This window comes from Triturus cristatus, chromosome 4_2 (genome assembly GCF_964204655.1).
Source record: "Triturus cristatus chromosome 4_2, aTriCri1.1, whole genome shotgun sequence".
NCBI lineage: Eukaryota > Metazoa > Chordata > Amphibia > Caudata > Salamandridae > Triturus > Triturus cristatus.
In genome coordinates this window covers 445,382,770-445,405,292 of record NC_140586.1, presented here as the reverse complement: position 1 = coordinate 445,405,292, position 22,523 = coordinate 445,382,770, and positions in this window count along the sequence as shown.

Below are 22,523 nucleotides of genomic sequence, written 5' to 3'. Positions count from 1 at the left end.
GAAGGGAAACTGCTATGTACCGAAGGTGGCCACCCCAGGACATCGCAGGAGGCAGCCCTAGGGGATGGGGTCCTCAGGGCCATTATTGTATCCAGCCCCACCCTTTAAAGCACAGCCAGGCCAGCTTTTGGGGCCCCTGTGGTCAAAAACAGACAGGGCAAGGGGGCCATGCAGTCCCCATCCCCATTACTAGTTTGGCAGGGACCCTGGGGATGGGGTTCTCAGGGAGGATATTGGCACGGGGAGGGGCGCAGCCTGCTCCTTCTGCAACCTATGGCTAGGCCCTGGGGAATGGGGTCCCCAGAGTAGAAATTGGCCTGGGAGGCAGATTGTGTATCCTCCTCCCAATTTATCCTAAAGGTCAGGCCCTGGGGTTTGGGGTACTGGGGACCAAAATAGATTTGGAGATGGGGGCCCCCTACCCACAAAACTAATAAAATAAATCCCTATGGGACCTGGCCCACCTGGGGGGAATAGACAAAACAAGCTTCTACAGTTGTTTTTTTAATCTTACCATGGATTTGTGGATCATCCATGAAATTGTGGTGAAATAAAAAATAAATGCTTCTGGCCCTAGGCAGGGTCCCTGTGGGACCCCACCACCAGGCCTATGGGCTAAGGGTTTTCCTATCAAGCCCCCTTGTTTTTTAAAAATGTTTTTACTTGGGAATTGGCCAAGTCCAAGTCTCAAGATGGCTACCAACACTTCCTGGTTGAAGAAGTGGCAGTCAATCAGTCTCATTTGACGTTAGTGATGTCATTTGAGATGACAAGAATGATGTCACTGACCATGAAATGAGTGATGTAATATTTAAGGTCATGAGCAGTACAATGCGGGGGCGTAAGTTACAGTTAGCACAGGTAACTATAACTGCTGACTATTTATGGTTTTGTATGTGTGAAATTGGAGCCTAACTATAATGTCCCTGTAACCTTTGCTTTTTTCACTGAATTCTATTTCCTAACTATAACTTCCCGGTAACCCTTGTTTTTTTTTGAGAATTCTTAAGTTATTGTAAATTTAATTTACTAACTGTCATCTGTAAACTATCAGAATGGGTGTTTCAGTGCTTGTATAGGTTGGTGAGTAAGTGATTGAGTGCCTTAGTTGATGTGTGAGTGAGTGTGTCAGTGAATGTATGTGTGAGTGAGTGTGTGTATGGATACAAGAAAGAAGCCTAGTCACAGACACTGAAGATCAGATTCCACTCCAATAGATTGAAACTACATTGATATTCCGTAAGGATTTCAGATTGTTTTTCAATTTGGAATATGTAAGCCAACACACTTCATTTGTATTTGCTAAGACCAAGAAATTAGAATCATTTGTAATTTACAGAAGTGCATTTTCAGCAGTGTGTAATTCTAACTGCTTCAATCAATCAATCAATCAGTCATTTGTAAAGTGCAGTACATACATGCGAGGGTCTCAAGGCGCTGGGGGAGCCATTACTGATCGAGCAGCCAGGTCTTGAGTGTCCTCCTGAAGGTCAGAAGGTCTTGGGTCTGTCGTAGGCTCAGTGGGAGGGTGTTCCATGTCTTGGCGGCGAGGTGGGAGAAGGATCTCCTGCCGGTGGTTGTTCTTCAGATGCGCGGGACGGTGGCTAGTGAGAGGTCGGTGGAGCGTAGCTGGTGGTTGGGGATGTAGAAGGAGAGTCGCCTGTTGAGGTAGGCTGGGCCGGTCTTGTGGAGTGCCTTGTGTGCGTGGATGAGGAGCTTGAAGGATAGTCTCTTGTTGACGGGGAGCCAGTGCAGGTTTCTCAGGTGGGGGGTGATGTGGCCGTGGCATGGTACGTCAAGGATCAGTCGTGCCGAGGTGTTTTGGATGCGTTGTAGTCATTTGATGAGCTTGGTCGGGGCTCCCTCGTAGAGGGCGTTTCCGTAGTCGAGTCTGCTGCTGACGAGGGCCTGGGTGACTGTCTTTCTTGTATTTGTCGGGATCCATCTGTAGATCTTCTGGAGCATGCGGAGGGTGTTGAAGCAGGAGGAGGAGACGGTGTTGACTTGCTTGGTCATTGAGAGCATTGAGTCGAGGATGATTCCCAGGTTGCGTGCATGGTCAGTGGGTGTTGGGGCTGCCCCCAGTGCCGTCGGCCACCAGGAGTCGTCCCAGGCTGAAGGGTTGGAGCCGAGGATGAGGACCTCCATCTTGTCCGAGTTCAGCTTCAGACGGCTGATCTTCATCCAGTCGGCGATGGCCTTCATTCCTTTGTGGAGGTTGGCTTTGGCAGTGATGGGGTCCTTGGTGAGGGAGAGGATCAGTTGAGTGTCGTCAGCGTAGGAGATTATGTTGAGGTTGTGCTGTCGGGCGACGTGTGCGAGCGGGGCCATGTAAATGTTGAACAGTGTTGGGCTGAGGGAGGATCCCTGGGGTACGCCGCAGATGATCTCAGGGGCTTCGGGTCGGAATGGGGGAGGCGGACGTTCTAGGTTCTGCCGGAGAGGAAGGAGGTGGTCCATTCCAGAGCCTTGTCTTGGATCCCTGCAGCGTGGAGTCATGCTCATAGTGTGCGGTGGCAGACTGTGTCGAAGGCGGCGGAAAGGCCTAGGAGGATGAGTGCTGCAGTCTCACCGTTGTCCAGCAGGGTCTTGATGTTGTCGGTGGCGGCGATGAGGACGGTCTCGGTGCTGTGGTTGCTGCGGAACCCTGACTGGGAAGGGTCCAGGATTCTGTTTTATTTGAGGTATGGGGTTAGCTGTCTGTTGACGATCTTCTCGATACCTTGGCCGGGAACGGGAGCAGAGAAATGGGCAGGAAGGTCTTGAGGTCTCTTGGGTCTGCCATGGGTTTTTTGAGTAGGCCGTTGATCTCTTTGTGTTTCCAGCTCTCTGGGAAGGTCGCGGTCTAGAGGGAGAGGTTGATGAGGTTGCGCAGGTGGGGTGCAATGGAGCTGCTTGCTATGTTAAAGACGTGGTGCGGGAATGGGTCTGACGGAGAGCCGGAGTGGATTGTGCTCATGGTCTTGATGGTGTCATCGATGCTCACGCTGGCCCAGGCTAGCAGGGGGTCATGGTCGATAATGTGCGGAGAGTCTGTTGTGTTTCTGTCTGTTGGGGCTGTCTGGATGTTGAAGCTGTCGTGGATGTCTGCTATCTTGTGGCGGAAGAAAGTGGTGAGGGAGTCACACAGGGCTTGCGACAGCGGGATGTCATTGGTGTTGGAGCTGGGGTTGGAGAGTTCCTTCACAATGTTGAAGAGCTCCTTGCTATCGCTTCCAACTGATGTTCAATTTGTGTTTAATGAGCATCAGCTTTCAATGATGGTTTGTTGCGCACTCCTTGTTTAATGTTTTTTTAAGGTAATAATCAGGTTTGATTAGTAGCCTGGGTGTGTATTGCGTATTGTGTTTACAGTGATGGTTTCTAATGAAGCATATTATATGTAAATATGAGTTCATTAATAATATCTCAAATCTATTTTGTCGTTCAGACCTGTTGGCAGGATGGTATTGAATTTTTTATCCACCATATTTCTATTTGGGACAAGAGCTTAGAGATGTCCTTGTCTGCAGTGGTTGAGATTTGTTCCAAGATCATAAATCTTAATTGTGCAATGATATGGTTTTTGTCAATCCAGTGCATAGCCAAACTTGAATTAGGATTTTTGTTTCGTATGAGACTCTTGTGTTCTATGATTCTGATTTTAATCTTGCAATCAGTTTTGCCGATGTACAGCATGCCACACAGGCTTTTAGTGTAATAAATCAAAAATATTGGAATTGCAGTCAGTGGAATGCCGTACTTTGATTGCTTTGCCCGTATGTAGATGTGTAATTGTGTTCCCTGTTATGATATTGTTGCACTGAACACAGTTGTAGCATTTTCTCATGCCAGTTTCTGTAGAACTGTCTTCGGGTTTTGCACTTGTTAACAATTCTTTAATGTTGCGGCTCCAGTATAAGCGAATAATGGCTTTTGGGCAAATAGATCTTTGAAATCAGGTTCACATTGAAGGAGTTCCCAACGATGATTATTGGCCTTTTTTATTGCATTAGATTTGGTTGAGTATTTAGAGACAAAAACCATCCGGTTTTGTGTAGCCTTATCCTTGGTTTTTAGTAGTTGACTTCTTCGTATAGCTTCTGCTCTGGAAATTGGCTTCATTATAATGATCTCGGGATATCCTCGTAATTGAAATTTGTTCTTTTGTTCCTGTATTTCTTTACAAATGCTGCCGGTACAGAGGATATTCTTTTTGTTCTCAATATTTGTGAATGCAGCAAGTTATGTATTAGAGTGGTAGAATGAAAACTATCATATAATAACAAGTTATTGCGATCAGACTTTTTGAGGTACCCTGATGTTTACAAGGTCCAATGAGCTTTGGTAATCAATACATCCAAAAACGATATATGTTCCATGTTGATCTGGTGAGTAAATTGAATGTGATTGTTCTTTTGATTCAACTCTTGAATTTTAATCTCAAGTTTCTCTTGGGTGTTGTTCTAGATCAGGAAAACATTGTTGATAAAGAGACAGTAGAATATCAGGTTGTCATTCCTTTCTGCATTGGTTAGAATATGGTCTTCCTCGAACTTAGACATAAATGTGCTCACACACGCTAGTGCCCCAGCAAAGCCCAAAGATGTGCCGCTGATTTGTAAGAAAAATTCCTCATTCCATTTAAAATAACTGTGCTGTATGCAAAACTGTAACAATTCTAGAATGAACACTTTGTTTGCAGCCAGAGATGTTTGTGTCAGTAGTGCCCATTCACATGCCTCAATGCCCTCATGTAAGGGAATAGATGTATATAATGCTGTTACATCTCTGGTACAAAGAATCTAGTCTTCATATTTTAGATCTTTTAGCAACTGTAAAAAATGTGTGGTATCCTTAGTGTATTTTTTCCATTGTTGTACAAACGGTTGTAAGAAATGGTCGATATGCCTTCCCAAGGGTTCAAACAAAGACCCACATCCAGACACTATGGGCCTGAAAGGACGATTTGACAATCTTTATGTATTTTAGGTAACATATACAGTCTTGGGCTTCTAGGATGTGCTGTTGTTAAAAAAATGTGTGTGTTGGTAGAAATCCATTCCATCTCCTTAGCTTTGTCTAAGATACTGCTTAATGTTTTCTTGGTATCATTGGTAGGATCTTGTTCTAATGGAAGGTACATTGTGTTGTCTTGTACGTGTTCATGTACTTTGTTGTTGTAAAAATCTGTATCCATGACCACCCGTGCTCCTCCTTTATCAGCAGGCTGAAATGTAAGTGTTTGATTACGCGTCAGTTCTTGTATTGTTTGGTATTCATGTTTGTTCAAGTTAAGTCTTGTCTTAGGTTGCAGGTTCACGGTGGCTAAGTACTTTAATAAAGCCTCAAATGTATTCAATACTTTGTGTGAGATCGCAGCTGAAAAGGTACTGCGTGGTATGAATTCCTTGTACTCTGGTTGTTCCAAATCAGAGGGACGGAAAGGTACCTTCTGATAATGTCGGTACTATGTTTTCAAAAAAATGACGTAATCGTAAATTACACATGAATTTGTAAACTGCTACTTCTACCTCCACTTGATTTGTATTGTACTTTGGTGCAAATGATTTTCCTTTGTTGAGTACTTTAATATGCTGTGTATTCAGAACCTTAGATGAAATGTGAATTATTAGGGTTTAGTCTTGCTCTGGAGGTTTCTGCTGGTGTTTTTTCTTACTTTGTCCTCTTCGGATTTTTTGAACAGCTTGGATCTGGTGGACGACCTGTTGTATGACCTGCCTCTAAAAAAGATGACTGTTGCACATTAGAAGTGCTAGCTATGTTTGCTCTTTCTGTTATCTGTAGTTGTGATCCTTTGTCTGTTTCCACACTGAGTGGCTGCCTGGTAGTTGCTAGGTCCTGGTCTGATACTATGCTTTCATGTAACGATGTAGTTGTTTTTTGCATCGGTCTTCTGTGAGCATATACCTCTGCCCAGGTGTATACTTCTTTTAATTTGCAGTCATTGGTATCATGTTTGTATTTCCTGAGTTCTCGCTCTTGAGTTTCTTTGCCACATCTGTCTAATTTCTCGTTGAGAACATTGAGAGTAATTTTCCAGTATTCTGCTTCGCATCTGGTACTCAAATCTGTTTTAATGGTGTTTATCTCTTCCTCAAGCTCTTGGATTGTTTTTGATAGTTTTTCTACTAAAAGTAGAATTAAGTCTGAGGAAATTTTGTTGAGAATGCCTACCATTTCTCCATAAAAACATTATTGAATTGAAATCTGAATAACATGGGTTTGATCGGTAATCTTAAACCCCTTGGGATTCTTTGTACTTTATGCTACTGTATACGTGTTGAAGCATGTCATCTTTGATTAAGAACTCTTCTTGACAGAAGTTGTCTAAATTGTTGTCCCACAGATTCTCCCTGTGTATTGAACGCTTTTGTATCCTGAATCAATGCATATATATCTGTTGCTTGTGCTTAAGTACATGTTTTAGCATCACTGCGATTGTCTGTAAGATTCGAAATAGTATTGAAAGACATCTTGAATGGGGGTTGCTACAATAAGTTTGAAGGCAACTGATATCAAATTTTAATGATGGTGTGTTGCGCACTCCTTGTTTAATGCTCTTTTAAGGTAATAATCAGGTATGATTAGAAGCTTGGGTGTGTATAGCGTGCTGGTTGAGAATAAGGTGGGCTAACTCATACATCGTACTATTGATTACTTGCAAGTGTGAACATGCACTTTGCCCCTTCCACACTGCTTTTAGTGTTGAAATTATTGTATTTTTCAAAGTTACACCAATTCAATTTTAAATCATTTATACAAATAAACATCAAAGTATCATGATTCTTCTCATTTTTTATTTAACATCTGTTATGCGGATTTCATTCCGCTACTCTACCATTTTGTTATAGAACAAAACTTCAATGTCAGTTGTAGTATATACAATATTAAACATTCAAAACACTCATTTACAAACTATCCAATAGGTGTCTCTTTTTTTTGCGTTTTTCCCAATGCATTTCAGTATCAACATATCCCTTCGTCAGGGGTACTGTAATACATTGATTTTCCAAGAAGAGTCCACAGTTTCTTCATAAATGAGTATGTTGTTGAAGTACTTTCTACTATTTCATTAATAACTGCTACTGTGTTGCATAAATATCTAGTTTGTAGTCTATACTTTAGGTGCATTTTTGGACCATGAGGTAATATCTGCAGTGACCTTAGGCGCATGTATTTTCTTTTAAAGATTTAAAAAAAAAAATAATTGGCATAACCTTCTTGAAATTTGCAGTATCTAATCTTTTTTTTTAAACTATATTCGCAAATAATTTTTTAACTGTCCTTATACATACTTTCCAGAGCCACAGGAACTTTACAAAACCAGTGTGATCTTCCCAAACACTTAAAATAATATTTAGACATATTAAAATTTATATTTAAGGTAGATGGTTTACTAATATTATGTGTTACTGTATGTAGTCATAAGTGATTTAATGCCACATGCATGTTTTAATATACATTGTGGGTATTCGCATTCACTTCACAAGGTCATGGAGATGTCTTTGTGAATCCCATGTTACATATCAATAAAGGAATATGATTCGTTGAAATAGATTTCATGTTTATGCAGAGGATGTACCCTCACACATTTATTTACTTCTTGGTTTAGCCTCTGAGTGCAGCCTCAGTTTCCTGTTTTTGTGGGTGCCATTTTCTTATTTTATAAATGGCAGCCTCTACATCTACTCAGGCCCCAGACCCAGAAGACCACAGTATTCTACTGAGGAGGGAACAGCTGTCAAAAAGAAACTAGCATAGCTTGGACATTCTTTGCAATCCTTTCTTGGGAAACAAAAGGTGCTATAAAACAGGTGCAGTGTAAGCTGTGCTAAAAAATTCTATCAAGAAGTAAGGGCTAAAAAATACAGTCATGGGACCAGCCTCCGTGCTAAAGCACAAGCAAACTATTCACCCCACCAATCTCTTCAGAGAAGAAAAACTAAAAGAATTAGCACCAACACCTGCTACATTCGAGCTAGTTGCTGTTGACACAATTAATGTGCTGGGAACCCAAGCCTTTCCTGCTGTGATCCCAGAGTTGGCAGACATGGGGACATTTTTGTAAAAAGTGTAATAAAGTCTTTTTCTTCTATTCTTGAAACAAAGAGGTGCCATGGATGTTATTTTCTTAATTTTTTCATTTAGTTGCACACATTTTGTGCATGTTGTTCTTTAGTTTCATTTTCCAAATAACTTTTTTAAATGAAAAAATACACCCAAAAACTTTAAATAAACTTCATAACCAGCAAATAAAATAAAGCAAGTTAAAAAAAAAGATTATTTTTAGAACCGTGTTATCAGGTTGTCATTATAAACACCTGTCAGTATATATCTGTATATGTGTTAATTCAAATGGCTGTTTGAGCCAGTGTATATGTGTGAGTGAGAGGGTGTGAATGGGGCTGTATGGGTGAGTGACAGAGTTTGTGAGTGGCTGTATGGATGAGTGAGTAAGTGTGTTAGGGTCTGTATTGTTCTTCAGTTATTGTATGAGTGCCTGTATGGGTAACTGAGTGAATGGGTAAGTGGCTGTATGGGTGAGTGGGTGTGTGAGGGTTTGTATGGGTAAATGATAGGGTGTATGAGTGGTTGTATGGGTGACTGAGTGGGTGTATGAGTGGGTGTATGGTGAGTGAGAGGGTGTGAGTATTTGTATGGGTGAGTTAGTGACTGTATGAGTGACTGGATGAGCAACTGAGTGCCTGTATGACTGAGTGGCTGGCTGTATAGCTGAGTGAGTGGGTGTGTGACTGGATGTATGTGTGGGTGAGTGACTGTGTAAGTGCTTGTATGGGTGAGTGAGTGAGTGGGTCTATAAGTGCATATATGGGTGAGTGAGTTGGTTTATGAGTGGAGTGGAGTGGATGCATTGACAGAGAATGGGTGAGTGAGTGGGTGTGTCAGTGGCTCTATGGATGAATTAGTGAGTGCTGAGTGAGTGGATATATGAATGGCTGTATAGGTGAGTGAGTAGATGTCTGAGTGGCTATGTAAGTGACTAAAAGGATGCATGAATGACTGTATGGGTGAGTGAGTGAGTGAGTTTGTGATTAGCTGTGTGCATGAGTGAGTGAGTGGATAAGTAGTAGTTAGTTAGGGGGGTCGCTATTTGGCAGCAGAAGGCACCTTTGTCCAAGTAGGGACCCTTCCTTCTAGTCAGGGAAAGGGAGTTACACACTGTAGATACCCCCTGCTCATACCCTTGGCAGTTTGGCATGAGCAGCCAGGCCTATCTCAGAGGCAATGTGTAATGTATTTGTACATAACACACACAGTAACACAGTTACACCACTACAAATGGAAACAAAAAACAGTTTAAAAACATAAACAATCTTTATCTAAACCAAACAAGTCAAGTCAACAACACTTCTATAGCGCAAACATATCACTCCGAAGAGTCTCATGGTGCTTGCAGCGGCTGGAAGCAAAGAGACAAAGGTAGGGTGGGATTACTGATCAAACAACCAGGTTTTGAGTTTGCTACGAAAACACCTAAGGAAGGGGATGGACCGCAAATCGTGCAGCAACTTGTTCCAGAAAAACGGAGCTAAGTGTGAAAAGGATCTACCACCCTGCCTGGCGGTGTAAACTCTAAAAGGGGTGAGCAAGGACTTAGCACTTGATCGCAGTGCCCTCTGAGGCTTGTACCAGCAGAGTTTTCTGGTCCAGTACTGTGGTTTAGTTCCATAAAGATATTTATGGGTAAGGTATAAAACCTTGAAAAGGATGCGCTTTTTTACTGGGAGCCAGTGCAGGGCTCTAAGACACGGAGCAGAGGAGGTTTGTTGAGGGAGACCAAGACCAACATGACAAAGATCCAACATACATTACTCAACATATCACTTTTTAAAAGTTAAGCAATTCTGTCCATTGAATTCTATGAATGTGGTGGTTTTACACAAAGTACCTTGGATGCATCTAAATCCACAAGGAAAAACAGCCACAGAGGAGCAATGTACCGGAAAACACAGTGTTGATTCCTGAGTCGCTGGGGAAGCGATGCGTCAGTTCTGCTGCACGCGGAAGAAGTGATGCATCAGTTCTGGACTATAAGGGGAAGTGATGTGTCGAAACCTGAAGATGGTTCTGGTCTCCAGGCGCAGCTGTGGAAAACTTGGTGCACAGGTTCGATGCATGGAAATCTGGATGTGCTGAAGTTCAAGGTGACGGTGGCAAACAGGCGCTGCATCGATTCTTTCAGCCGTGGACCAGTGATGTGTTGGTTCTTTCAGCCGTACAGCAGGGCCTGCATCCGAGTCAGAGCTGTGGTCTTAGATGTTAGAGACATGGTGCGCTGGACTCGGGCTGCAGCAGGTCTTCAGGCTGCAAACAGGCACTGCATAGATTTCTTTGGCTGCATGGCAGCGGTGCGTGGAAACATCTCCTGCACAGCGGTGCTGTGTAAAAAAAACAGGATCAAAGGGTAATGCATCAATTTGTCAGACTTTTAAGTCAAGAATAACGTCCAAGGGCCCAGAACTTGAATTGGAACCACTTGGCAGGTCAGAACCCCCAGCAGTGGGGTTCATGGATGCTGCAGGTGAAGTCTTTGATGGCCCTGAGTCTTCCAATTGGGAGGAAAGCAAACACAAGCCCTTGGAGAACCTTAGAAATGCAGGATTCAAAGGCAACGTTCAGTTCTTTCACTGCGAACAGACAGAGGCAGCGACTGCAGGCCAACCCAGCAAAGCAACATACAGCAAAGGTGCTATCCTCCTCTTGACAGCTCTTTAGCTCTTCTTCTTGGCAGAGTCCTCAATACAGCAGTGTTCTAAAAATGTGGGGTTGCAGGTCCAATACTCTTTTTTTTATTTAGGTGTCAGGGACAACTCTTTCTACCACTCTAGCTCTGGAGGGCCCATCGGCCTGGTGATGGGGCATCAGGATATGCAGGGCACACCTCAGCTCCATTTGTGTGACTTTTTGGAGTGAATGCACAACCAACCCAGCTGTCAGTCTAAACCAGATGTTGATTCCACAGGCAGGCAGAGGCACAGGATGGAAAAACAAGAAAATGGCCACTTTCTCATAATTGCATTTTCAAATACACTATTTCATAACCACCTTTCCTAAAAGATGTGTTTTTAAATTCTGAGCTCAGAGAGTCCAAGCTTAAATCTCCAGCTTTTTCCAGTTGAAAGTTAGACTTGTAAAATGTTACCAGGAAGGTTCTAAGATAAACAATGGGAGAGCTAGTCCTTGCAATAGTGAAAATAAAATTGGCAATATTTCAGAACATGTAAAACACACCAGTAGATTTCCTATCTTTCACATACACTGCACCCTGCCCATAGGGGTACCTTGGGCCTAACGTAGGGGTGCCTTACATGTAGTAAAAGGGAGGTATTGGGCCTGCAAGTAGATGCACTTGCCAGGTCAACCAGGCAGTTTAAAACTACACTCACATACACTGCAATGGCAGGCCTGAGGCAGGTCTGCAAGGCTGCTCATGTGGATGCAACAACCAGTGTTGCAGGCCACCTAGTAGCATTTGACAAACAAGTCAATCATGGATAACCAATCATAATCACAACTTAATCAGTAAACGTTTGAACTTTAGCACTGATAAGCAGTGTTAAAGTGCCCAGGGTCCTCAAATCAGCAAAAATGAAGTCCAGCATAAAAATACAAGAAGTAGAAGCAAAAAGACAGGGGAAACCTCCCAAGGATGCCAGGTCTAGCAGTGATTGCGTGGGTCTGTCACAGGATGTGTCAGTAGCTGTATGAGTGAGTGAGTGACTGAGAGACTGTATGAGGGGTTGAATGGGGGAATGAATGGTTGTGTTAATTACTTTATAGTTGCATGAGTGCATGTGTTAGTACTTGTATGAGTAGATGAGTAAGTGTCTGAGTTTCTGTATGAGTAAGTGAGTGGGTGTGTGGGTACCTGTATGGGTGAGTGGAAGGGTGTGTGAGTGTCTGTTTGAGTGAGTAAGTGGGTGCATGAGTGATATATGGGTGAGTGAGTGGGTACATGAGTGCCTTATGGGTACCTGAGTGGGTATATAAGTGACTGTATGGGTGAGAGAATGGGTACATGAGTGGTGTGTGTTTGAGTGAGTAGGTTTGTGAATGGCTGAATGGATAGGTGGGTGGATGTGTGACTAGCTGTATGGTTAAGTGAGTATGTGTGAGTTACCTATGAGGTATTGAATTGGTGCATGAGTGCCTGTATGGCTTCTTGAATGGGTGCATGATTGCCTGTATAAGTGATTAATTTGGTTTGTCTTTGTTTGTGTGGATGCGTGAATGACTATGTATGTTCATCTATGTGTGTGTGAGTGGATGTGTGATTTGTAGCATTGGTGAGTGCCTGTGTGAGTGCCTACATGGCTGAATGAGTACATGGGTTAAAGGATTTATGTGTGAGTGAGAAAGTGCATAAGTGGCTGTAGTGAGTGAGTGGGTGTGTGAGTAGGTGTATAGGTAAGTGAGTAGATGCATGAGTGGTGATTAGGTGACTGAATAGATACATACGTAGTAGATAGGTTAGTGAGTTATTGTATGAGTGTCTGTATGAGTGAGTGATAGGGTGCATAAGTAGATCATGAGTGACTGAGTATATGTATTAGTGGCTGAGTGGGTGTCTTTTTGTGGATGAGTGATTGGTTGTGTGAGTGTGTCTATTGGTGAGTGTTTGGGTTCGTGAGTGGCACAAAACACAGACATAGGGACTGGCAGCAGAAAAAGAGGTCCAGTACCTTTGCTTTCTAGAACACGTATGTACAACACACAGGGGTAGCTGTTCCTGAAGGGGAATCTGGCCCAATTGGTGACAGAAATGATAGAGACTGGGGGAAACTAATTTTGGGTCTCAGGATGGATGTGTAGTTTGGGGGGAATTTCCTTATTTAGTAAAGTTGCTCTCACTGCACCTGTGAAGGTATCATGCTTCATCATTTTGCATTTTTGCTCCTTGTGGGGCTGGTGCAGCAATGCCCACTGACCCCACAAGAGGGCTCTTTGGCAGACATATTTTTAAGTAAAAAATGCCATAGTGATGTGGGGCTAGTGTGATAGAGAGTTTAAAAACATCACGGAAGTGCCCAATAAAAGAAGGTTTTTATTCCTGGGTTCACCGGATTGATTAAAAACAGATGCCAAACTTCTACTTTCCACTAATGAGGAAATATAGTTTGGTTCAAATTGTACAGGCAGTGAGTGGGGTCGATATGTCTCATGCCCTATTGGTCCAGAAGGCATCCTTGGCATTTCATTAGGACCAGGTATAGGGGAAAAAAATAAATAGACAAATATCTCTTAAATAACTGTCCTGGAAATACTAAGTAATAAGGTGCTTGAAAAGATAGTCTTACATCATCAGTCACCTAAATTATCCAACCCTCTCATAGTGAAGGGGAGAGCCTCTTAGGTTATAGCAGGCATATGCTATAGGCAACAGTGACCCATTGGAGCATTCAAAATAATCCCCTACCTGCATGTGTAGCGGTGTGCATAAGTGGTAATATGTGTGAGTGAGTGGCTGTGTAAGTATCTGTATATGTGAATGAGTGGGTGAGTGATTCCCTGTATGGGTGGCTGAGTTCATGTATGAGTAGCTGTATTTGTGAGTGAGTAGCTGTTTAAGTGCCTGATTGGGTGAATGAGTGGGTGTGTGATTTTCTGTATGGGTGAGTGAATGGGTGCATCACTTGTGTTTTGATAATTGAGTGGATGTATGAGTAGTTGTATGGGTGAGTAAGGATCAGTTCCCACAGCAATCAATTGCATGGGAGTTTTCCAGCATTCCTTCTTGGTAAAAGGAATTTGTGGCAAAGTATATAAAGCACTCATTATGCATAGAGACACTCTCCACGAGTAGGTCAAAGTATTGTTTCTGTGACACTACAAGTATGTTGACACATCTAAAGGCGTACCAGTACAAACACTGCTGTAAAAGAAAAAGAATAGAAATATGTTAGTTTTGCTTATGATGGAACAGTGTATCACAATACTGTCAAACATTTAATTTTCCCATTTTTACTGTTCTCAGATTTTCTACTTGTTCATCATAGATGATGTGCTGTATGAAGCTTTGTCCTTGAACAGTGGGAAAAAAACAATTGTATGCATTGTAGAAACAAAACTGCACAATTACTGAACTATCAATCAATTAATCAGGGGTTTATAAGGTGCGCTACTCACCTGTGAGGGTCTCAAGGTGCTGGGGGGGTGCAGCTTTGGATCAGTCAAAGAGCCAGGCTCTTCCTGATGGTGTGCAGAGTGGGGGAGCATCTGATTTTGACTGGGAGCTCATTCCAGGTCTTTTCTGCCATATAGGAGAAGGCTCTTCTGCCTGCTCTGGTTCTGTGGATGCGTGGGGTCTCTGTTAGGGCGAGGTCGGTGGAGCGGTGGTTCCTTTTGGGTATGTGAAAGGAGACTCTTTCGTTGAGGTATTTGGGTCCAATGTTGTGGAGGGATTTGTAGGTGTGGATGAGTAGCTTGATGGTTACTCTCTTCTCGAAGGGGAGCCAGTGGAGGTCTCGTAGGTGCTGGGTCATGTGCTCATGTCTTGGGGTTCCAAGAACGAGTCTGGCTGCAGTTTTATGGATGGTTTGGAGCTTATGTAGCAGGGTTTTGTTGATTCCGATTTTGAGGGTCTTACCGTAGTCCAGTCTGCTGGTTATGAGTGCGTGGGTGACATCTTTCTGCATTTGGGGGGATCCACTTGAAGGTCTTGCAGAGGATGCAAAGGGAGTTGAAGCTGGTGGGGGCCACGGCATTGATCGGGTGCGGTAGGGTGAGGGAGGAGTCTAGAATGATGCCGAGGCTCCATGCGTGATCTGTCGGGGTGGGTGGGTTTCCGGGGGCAGGAGGCCACCAAGAGCTGTCTCATACAGTAGGGGAGGGTCAGAGGACTAGGACCTCTGTCTTCTCTGAGTTCATTTTTAGGCAGCTGTCGCTCATCCAGGCTGCAACATCTTTCATTCCTTCCTGGAAGCTGAGTCTGGTATCTTCGGGGTTCTTCATGAGAGAGAGGATGACCTGTGTGTCATCGTCATAAGATACTATGCTGAGCCCATGCTGTCTGATGATGGCGGCGAGGGGGGCCATGTAGATGTTGAATAGCATGGGGCTGAGCGAGGATCCTTGGAGTACTCCACAGTTGATCTCTGTAGATTCAGAGACCAAGGGAGGGAGTCTGATCCTTTGGGTTCTACCAGAGAGAAAGGAGCAGATCCAGTTGAGGGCGGTTCCTCGTATACCGGCGTAGTGGTGTCTGGCTGCGAAAGTGTGGTGTGAGATGGTGTCGAAAGCTGCGGAGAGGTCTAGTAGGATGAGGGCCGCAGTATGTCCCTGGTCAAGTAGCATGCGGATGTCATCGGTGGCGGCGAGGAGGGCAGTCTCGGTGCTGTGGTTGCTACAAAATCCAGACCGGGAGAAGTTGAGGATGGCGTTCTCTTCTATGAAGGTGGTCAGCTGTGCATTGATTAATCTCTCGGTGACTTTGGCTGCGAAGGGAAGGAGAGAGATAGGCCGGTAGTTTTTCAGGTCCATCAGGTCAGCTGGGGGCTCCTGAGTGGGTGTTTTTCATGGTTGTTGTGGTGTCTTCAGTGGTGGCAGGTATCCAGGTGGTGATGGTCGCAGGTTGTCAGTGGTGGAGAGGGGGTGGTGTCCGGAGTCTGTTTGCTGAAATTATCATAGAGGGCCTTGATTTTCAGGTGGAAGTAGGACCTGAACTTGTTGCATAGGTCCTGAAATGGTGTGACGTTCGTGGATTTGCTGGGGAGGTATGGTGAACTACTGTATGATGTTGAATAGTTCTTTTGCATTGCTTGCGTTGGTGTTGATTTTGTTCTTGCTAAAGGTCGGTTTGGTGGTTCTAATGCACTGGTGGTCAGTCGCGGCTGCTGGAGGGAGTGCTGCGGGGCGGTGGGGCAGGGTGGGGGGTAGTAAACTCCAGCATACGGCCAACCGGAGTTAAGTATATAAATAAATAAATAAAATGAATTGCATTGCGCGTGCTGCAACGCAAGTGGCTTTGCAGCGCGCACAATGTAATTTTTTTTTTTTTTTATGTACCTAACTCCAGTAAGCCATATCCCAGAGCTTACTATCCCTACCCTGCCCCTTCCCCGACCCACCCCACCCCACCACACTGCAGCACTCCCTCCAGGAGCTGAGACTCCTGGTTGTGTTCATTCATGGCATTCCTGTAGATTTTCTGATCTTCAGTGGTTTTTCAGTTTCGCCAGAGTTTCTCGAGGCGCCTGCAGGAGCGCCTGGCTTCTTGGAGTTCGGTGATGAACCAGGCGGCCTTCAGGGGGCGTTTTTTGACAGGGTGACAGAGGGGTGCAAGCTTGTCAGCTCAGCTGGAGATCCAGTGGTGTAGTTTTTTGGCTGCAGAGTTGGCCTCAGACATGACGGAGGGAGAGTCATGGAGGAGGGTGGAGTTGAGGTGTTCCTCTGTGATCTTGCTCCAGTTCCTTTGTGGTGGGCACAGGGCAGGTTTGCGTGTGGTGGTGGTGTTGAAGGTGAAGTGTACGCAGTGGTGGTCTGTCCAGAGGGGCTGCTTAGTGTGGCTGAAGTGGATGCTTGTCCCTCCTGCGAAGATGGGGTCGAGGGTGTGTCTGGCTCTGTGAGTGGGAGTGGTGATGAGCTGCTTCAGTCCGAGGTTGTCGAGGTTGTCAAGGAGGATGGTGGAGTCGGGGTCACTGTGGTTGTTGAGGTGGAAGTTCAGGTCTCCGATGAGGATGTAGTCCGTGGAGGCGATGTTGTGGGGTGTGAAGAGGTCAGCAATGGTGGTGGCTGCAGAGGCGCAAGGTCTCGTGGTCTGTAGATGAGGGTCCCGCACAGCGTGGTTCTAGGGCTGGTTTGGATCTGGAAGTGGAGGTGCTCTGTGTTGGAGAGGGGGAGAGTCGGAGGGAGCTCTTGTGTGCGATGGCGGGTCCTCCTCCTGGGTGGTGGGAGCAGTCCTTTCTATGGATCTTGTATCCATCAGGGATGGCGGTGGCGATGTAGGGGGCGGAGGTGGCCTTGGTCCACGTTTCAATGAAAAAGGCGACGTCTGGCAAGAGGGTGTTGAGCTAATGTAAACAAACATATTTAAAACATTTTCCATTATTATCATACCTAGTACACTACTGTGTAAACATGTAAAGTACACTTGAATTTTGAAGATCCTTTTCAAAACATCACCCCTAGTAGACCGAATGATATCTATAAAACTGATGATCCATGTAAGTGAAATCCAACACATTTTTGTTTTCCCAGGAATTGTACATACCACTTTGGTTGAAGAAACAAAAGGTGACAATTTTGTAGTTTAAAAGGCAGTTTTGGTTTGAATTTAAAATTGCTGTCATTACATTCCGTCCATCCAGTTTCACTCTTTAAGTAGACAGTGTAGTGTCCAGACGTTACATTAACTCCTTTGTGAAAGATAATAGCTATAGAATTATAAGCTCTTCCTGAAATGTATATTTGTCTAATTTTGGTTTCCAGTTTGGACACATCTATTCTGCATTGTTGCAACATAAATATAAAGTATATCCCTGTTCTTAGTAGATAGAACATCTGATCAACATCTGGGCAGGACATATTTTTGGTTTGCTTTTTTAATCAACCTGTTAAAAGGCACAGTTTTGCAATCTGGTATTATTAAGTACAGAATTCGCTCAGAATTTATTTGAGTGGTGAATGTAAATAATTCTAAACAGTAATAGTTCCATTTGTAAGTCATTCCAAATAAGTCATCAATATATACTTCTTCTTCTACTAGAACTCCAAAATTGACCATTATAAATTCTTGTGTGTACTGTTGAATGTTAAGAATAAATATTAGTGAGCCACAACATATATCTAAAAGGCCTTGAATGCCTGAAGCAGAATGTATTATAGTTCTATCACTGAGTAAACATTGAAGCAATTGATACAGTGCAGAACAGAATCTGTTAACTCATTTCTATTGAATTTGATTTACAAAATGTGTTAAATGAAAGAGTGCATTGAGAAAAACATTTTCATACCAGTTGATACCTGGACTGTTTTCCAATTGGTATCTTACAACATTTCCCTTTTTTTCCTGTTTTTCTTCTTAATGCCTTCTAGATAGTCCAGGTTTCCTTTCTTTTATTGAACATCAGTTGACTCTTTTTTAAGCTTCCATTCTGGACTCATAAACAGGGTACTGACCTAAATGAGGAGCGAATAGACGTCTTAACTGATTGTATTCATTTACACAGCTTGCATCAGCACTAACTTCCCTAACATCAAAGTCATCTATAGACAATCTGGACAATGTTCTAACTCAGGATAATTATAAATATGTCATACCTTCTTCAAATCCTGCATATGCTAGAGACACTGGAAACTGTTGCCGCCGTATATATAAGTCCTTTACAAACAAAAAACATACAATACATTGGCCATCTGCTTCACACCATCAATCTGATCACATTGTATGGCTAAGTAATTGATCACATCCCTATTTGAATAATTATTTAAATCAAAAACTTTACCCATAGCACCATTTGCTAACCCTTCCTCCACATTTAAATTATGCTGCAAATTAACTCGATACTTTTTGCACACATGTAAACACTTTTCTAATCCTTCAGTCCTGGATACAGGTTTCTCCAAACAATTCACATTTTAATGCCAAACACTGGATAGGCCGATAAGGAAAGGCGGAGGTTTGGCAGTGATTTATCATCATTCAATCAAGGCAGCTTTCCAGCCAATTCCTATCGATACCTGTGAGGTATTATTTTTTAATCTTACCCTCACCCATCACCACTCCTTCAATGGGTGTCTACTATATAGGCCACCTGGAGCTAGTAATTCCTTCCTAACTTCCCTGGGTACCCTATTGGAAGAGGGGACGCTCGCAGAGGCCTTTACAGTCATGGGAGACTTTAACTTCCACTTAGAACAGACAGAGGAAATGGATACTATGGCTCTGAACAACCTGATGCCGACTGTAGACCTGAGGCAGCAGGTAGTAGGTGCTATGCACAGGGGAGGGCATAGCCTGGACAGGATTTTTTCTAACCAACATAATCTCCATTTCCGGGGCCTCCTCCCTCTGGTATGGTCTGACCACTCCGCAGCCCAATTTGAGATTCTGTTGTCTGAGCCATATAAGAAAAATACAAGTCTTAAGGAGTGTATAAGAATAAGAGCTTGTAATAAGGTGGATGGAACCACCTTTAACAAGCTGTTATCTTCCTCTGCAACACAATTGCCTCCCGAAGTGGAAGAGGCTTGTCAAAGTTAAACAGACTGGATGCAGCAGGCCTGCGATAGACTAGCTCCAAGTAAAGACTTGCGTCCCACGAGAATACACCCCTCTGCCCCCTGGTATTCGGAAGAGCTCAGGAACCAAAAGCTCATCTGTAAGCAGCTTGAACGAAACTGGAGGAGCAATTACAAGGAAACTGAGAAAAAAGCTTACAAAGCTAGCTTGTTGACCTATAAACAGGCAATTGTGGCAGCTAAACAGAAATACTTTGCAGCACAAATCACAGAATCTAAAAATTCAGTTAAATAACTGTTCAAGACGGTCGCCACGCTGGCCTCGCCCAAGCCAGTGGTAGTCCAGCCCAGCCAAGTGCTCTGTGAGGAACTGGCTAAATTCTTCCTGTCTAAGGTGGAAGCTATCTTCACGGTATTTAGCAGAATAAGCACTGGCAACATGGACGCGATTAGGGAGACTCCCACGTCAAATGGGCTTATTGCCCGATGTTTGATAAATTTTTGCCAGTATTTCCTTGTGGCATACAAAAGATCCTCATGGAAGTTAATTCGGGATCTCCTTTTGATCCCTGCCCCGCCAAGGTGGCTAAACTGGCCCCGGGTCCGATAGCGGAGCCTTTAACGGCAATTTTTAATTCAATGTTTGAATCTGGATATTTCCCCAGGCAGTGGAAATTGGCCTCCATTTTGCCCCTCTTAAAAAAACCAAACCTTTCTGCCAATGACCCAAATAGTTTTCATCCAATTTCTAGACTCCCCTTACTGGCGAAATCGGTGGAGAAAATTATGAATAGACAACTTAGTCACTTTCTGGATGAGACTCAAGTGCTTGACCCCACTCAATATGGCTTTAGGCCAGGACACAGCATGGAGTCTGCATTTATCAAAGCCACGGAAGAGATCAGGGAAGCGGTGGATCAGGGAGGGAGGGCGGCATTGATCTTGTTGGACTTGTCTGCGGCTTTGGATACGGTTCACCACACGATACTGCTGAGCCGCCTAAATGCGTGTGGCATTCACGGGAAAGCTTGGGACCTTTTAAGATCCTTCCTGGCGGATAGAAAACAAATTGTGGCCCTGGGGGACTTCCAGTCTAAACCCTTTACCTCACCATGTGGGGTCCCTCAGGTATCCTCCCTCAGCCCAACCCTTTTTAACATTTATGTCAGTGCATTGGCCCCAGTTATAGACGCCTTCGGTTTTGGCCTCACGTCATATGCGGATGATACACAAATTGTGGTATCTCTGACACCAGATGGAGAGGCTGGTACAGAAGGACGTTTTCGGGAGTGCATGTTAGCAGTGGGCAGTTGGATGGCTAAGAATTGCCTTAAGTTGAATTCGGACAAAACTGAGGTGATATTGTTTGGTAATAGTACGAATTTTTGGACTCCCTCCTGGTGGCCCGACTCAATGGGCACTCTCCCTGTCCCAACTAGAAAGGTAAAAAACCTCGGCATAATACTTGATGACAGACTTACTTTAGGGCCTTAAGTGAATGTGGTAGTATCCAAAACTTTGTATATCATCAAAACGCTGAGGAAGGTGCTGCCCTCGCTGCCCAGGGAAAGCAGACAAACGGTGGTCAGGGCTCTTGTGATGGCCAGACTGGACTACTGTAATGGACTTTACCTTAATGCTTAACAAAGAATGTTAAATAAATTGCAGATACTGCAGAATGCGGCGGTTAGACTGCTCACAGGCTCCTCAAGATTTTCCTCTGTCTCTATTGAGAGGAAAGCTCTACATTGGCTTCCAGTCAAAAGCAGAGTACGATTCAAGGCTCTTTGTCTAGCATTTAAGGCTTTACACGGCATGGGCCCAGATTTTCTAAAGCTTAGACTTCGATGGTATGTCCCGGGAAGATCCTTGCAGTCTAAAGAAGCCATGTTGGCTTGGGTGCCACTTATTAAGAAAGCCCGATGGGGGGGCAAAAGTTTTATCTACAGCTCAGCAAAAACATGGAACGAATTGCCTTTCTATCTCAGGACCATGATGGATCTGTTGTCATTTCGTAAAGAACTAAAGACCTGGTTCTTCTCCCAAGAGTAAGCGCCCTTTCCACTCTTCAGCGGCCAGTTGTCTCAGAGGAATTGGTTAGCGCCAGGACACCCCCGGGTATTTGCCGCGCTCTGCAAATGTCATTAACATTCGTAGTATTGTTGCTCCCTGGTGTTCCATATTATCGAAAGATTTAAATTGCAAAATATCTTTTTCCTCCAACTTCAGTAACTATTTGTTGTAGTTAGAGCACTCTTGAAGTGTAGGCAGTGAACAAACTATGAATGTATCTGTTTCAATGAAATTGTACTTTAGTTGTGCTGCAGCCAGATGAAAATAGTTTCTTGGTAAGTCGTTTCACCAAAGCCTGTTTTCCCTCTTTTGTCAGAACTCCTAATCCAATGTCCTCCAGGGTATGTCATGTTCCACATTAGATACTTGATGCATATTCTTCACCAGTTCCTTGTATTCGAAGTTTAACCAAATATTAACATTTCCAATACTTCCCAAATAATTTCTTGTTTCATTATGGAGAAGTGTCTTGAAAGCAAGGTGCCCTTTCACGGTGGTGAGTTGGAGTAGGTTACTGAAGACAAATAAATGCTTTCCTCCAAAAATCACTTCATAATTTGTTATTTAAATCTGCTGCATTTTAAGGTGTATGAAGGCAAGCATTAAGTTCAAAATCATTCTCACCTCATCAATGATTAAAAGCTTCAGTTTCTTCAATACTCTTGACACTTCCAATAACTTCTGGTATTCCAGTTTATTGTCATGTTCAACAGGTAGCATAAATAATATAAGCTAATTCCTTTAATGTTGTGTGCAACTAATCCAGTTGGTGCTGTTACAACACATGATACATTTGATTATGTAGTTCTCTTTAGATAAACAGTGAGAATTTTGATTAGAAAGCTTTTCCCAGTGCCAGCTTGACCACTGATGTATAGTAGTATTGATCTAAACAAAGAGCATTCACATAATTTGCTCTATTGTATCGTTTACTTTGATATATATTTCTGTTAGTCTTTCAGTTGAGCTGCTAAGTGTTCAAAATTAACATTTTTCTCTCTTGCTTGTTGCCTTGCGGTCTCCACCTCATTCATGAGTATGGCTGCTTTATGTTGAATAACTGGTTATCCAAGTAGATGTTGACTCAGTGGTCAAGGACTTTGACTTCTTTGTGAACTATCCTTAGCTATCTTGCATGCTTGCAACATAGAGTGTTGAAGTCTTTGCCAGAAATTCAGTATCTAGCAGAGTTTGATTTGGAAAGCTGAGTTATTCTGAAGTCAAACATGTTGGATATGTACTATCCC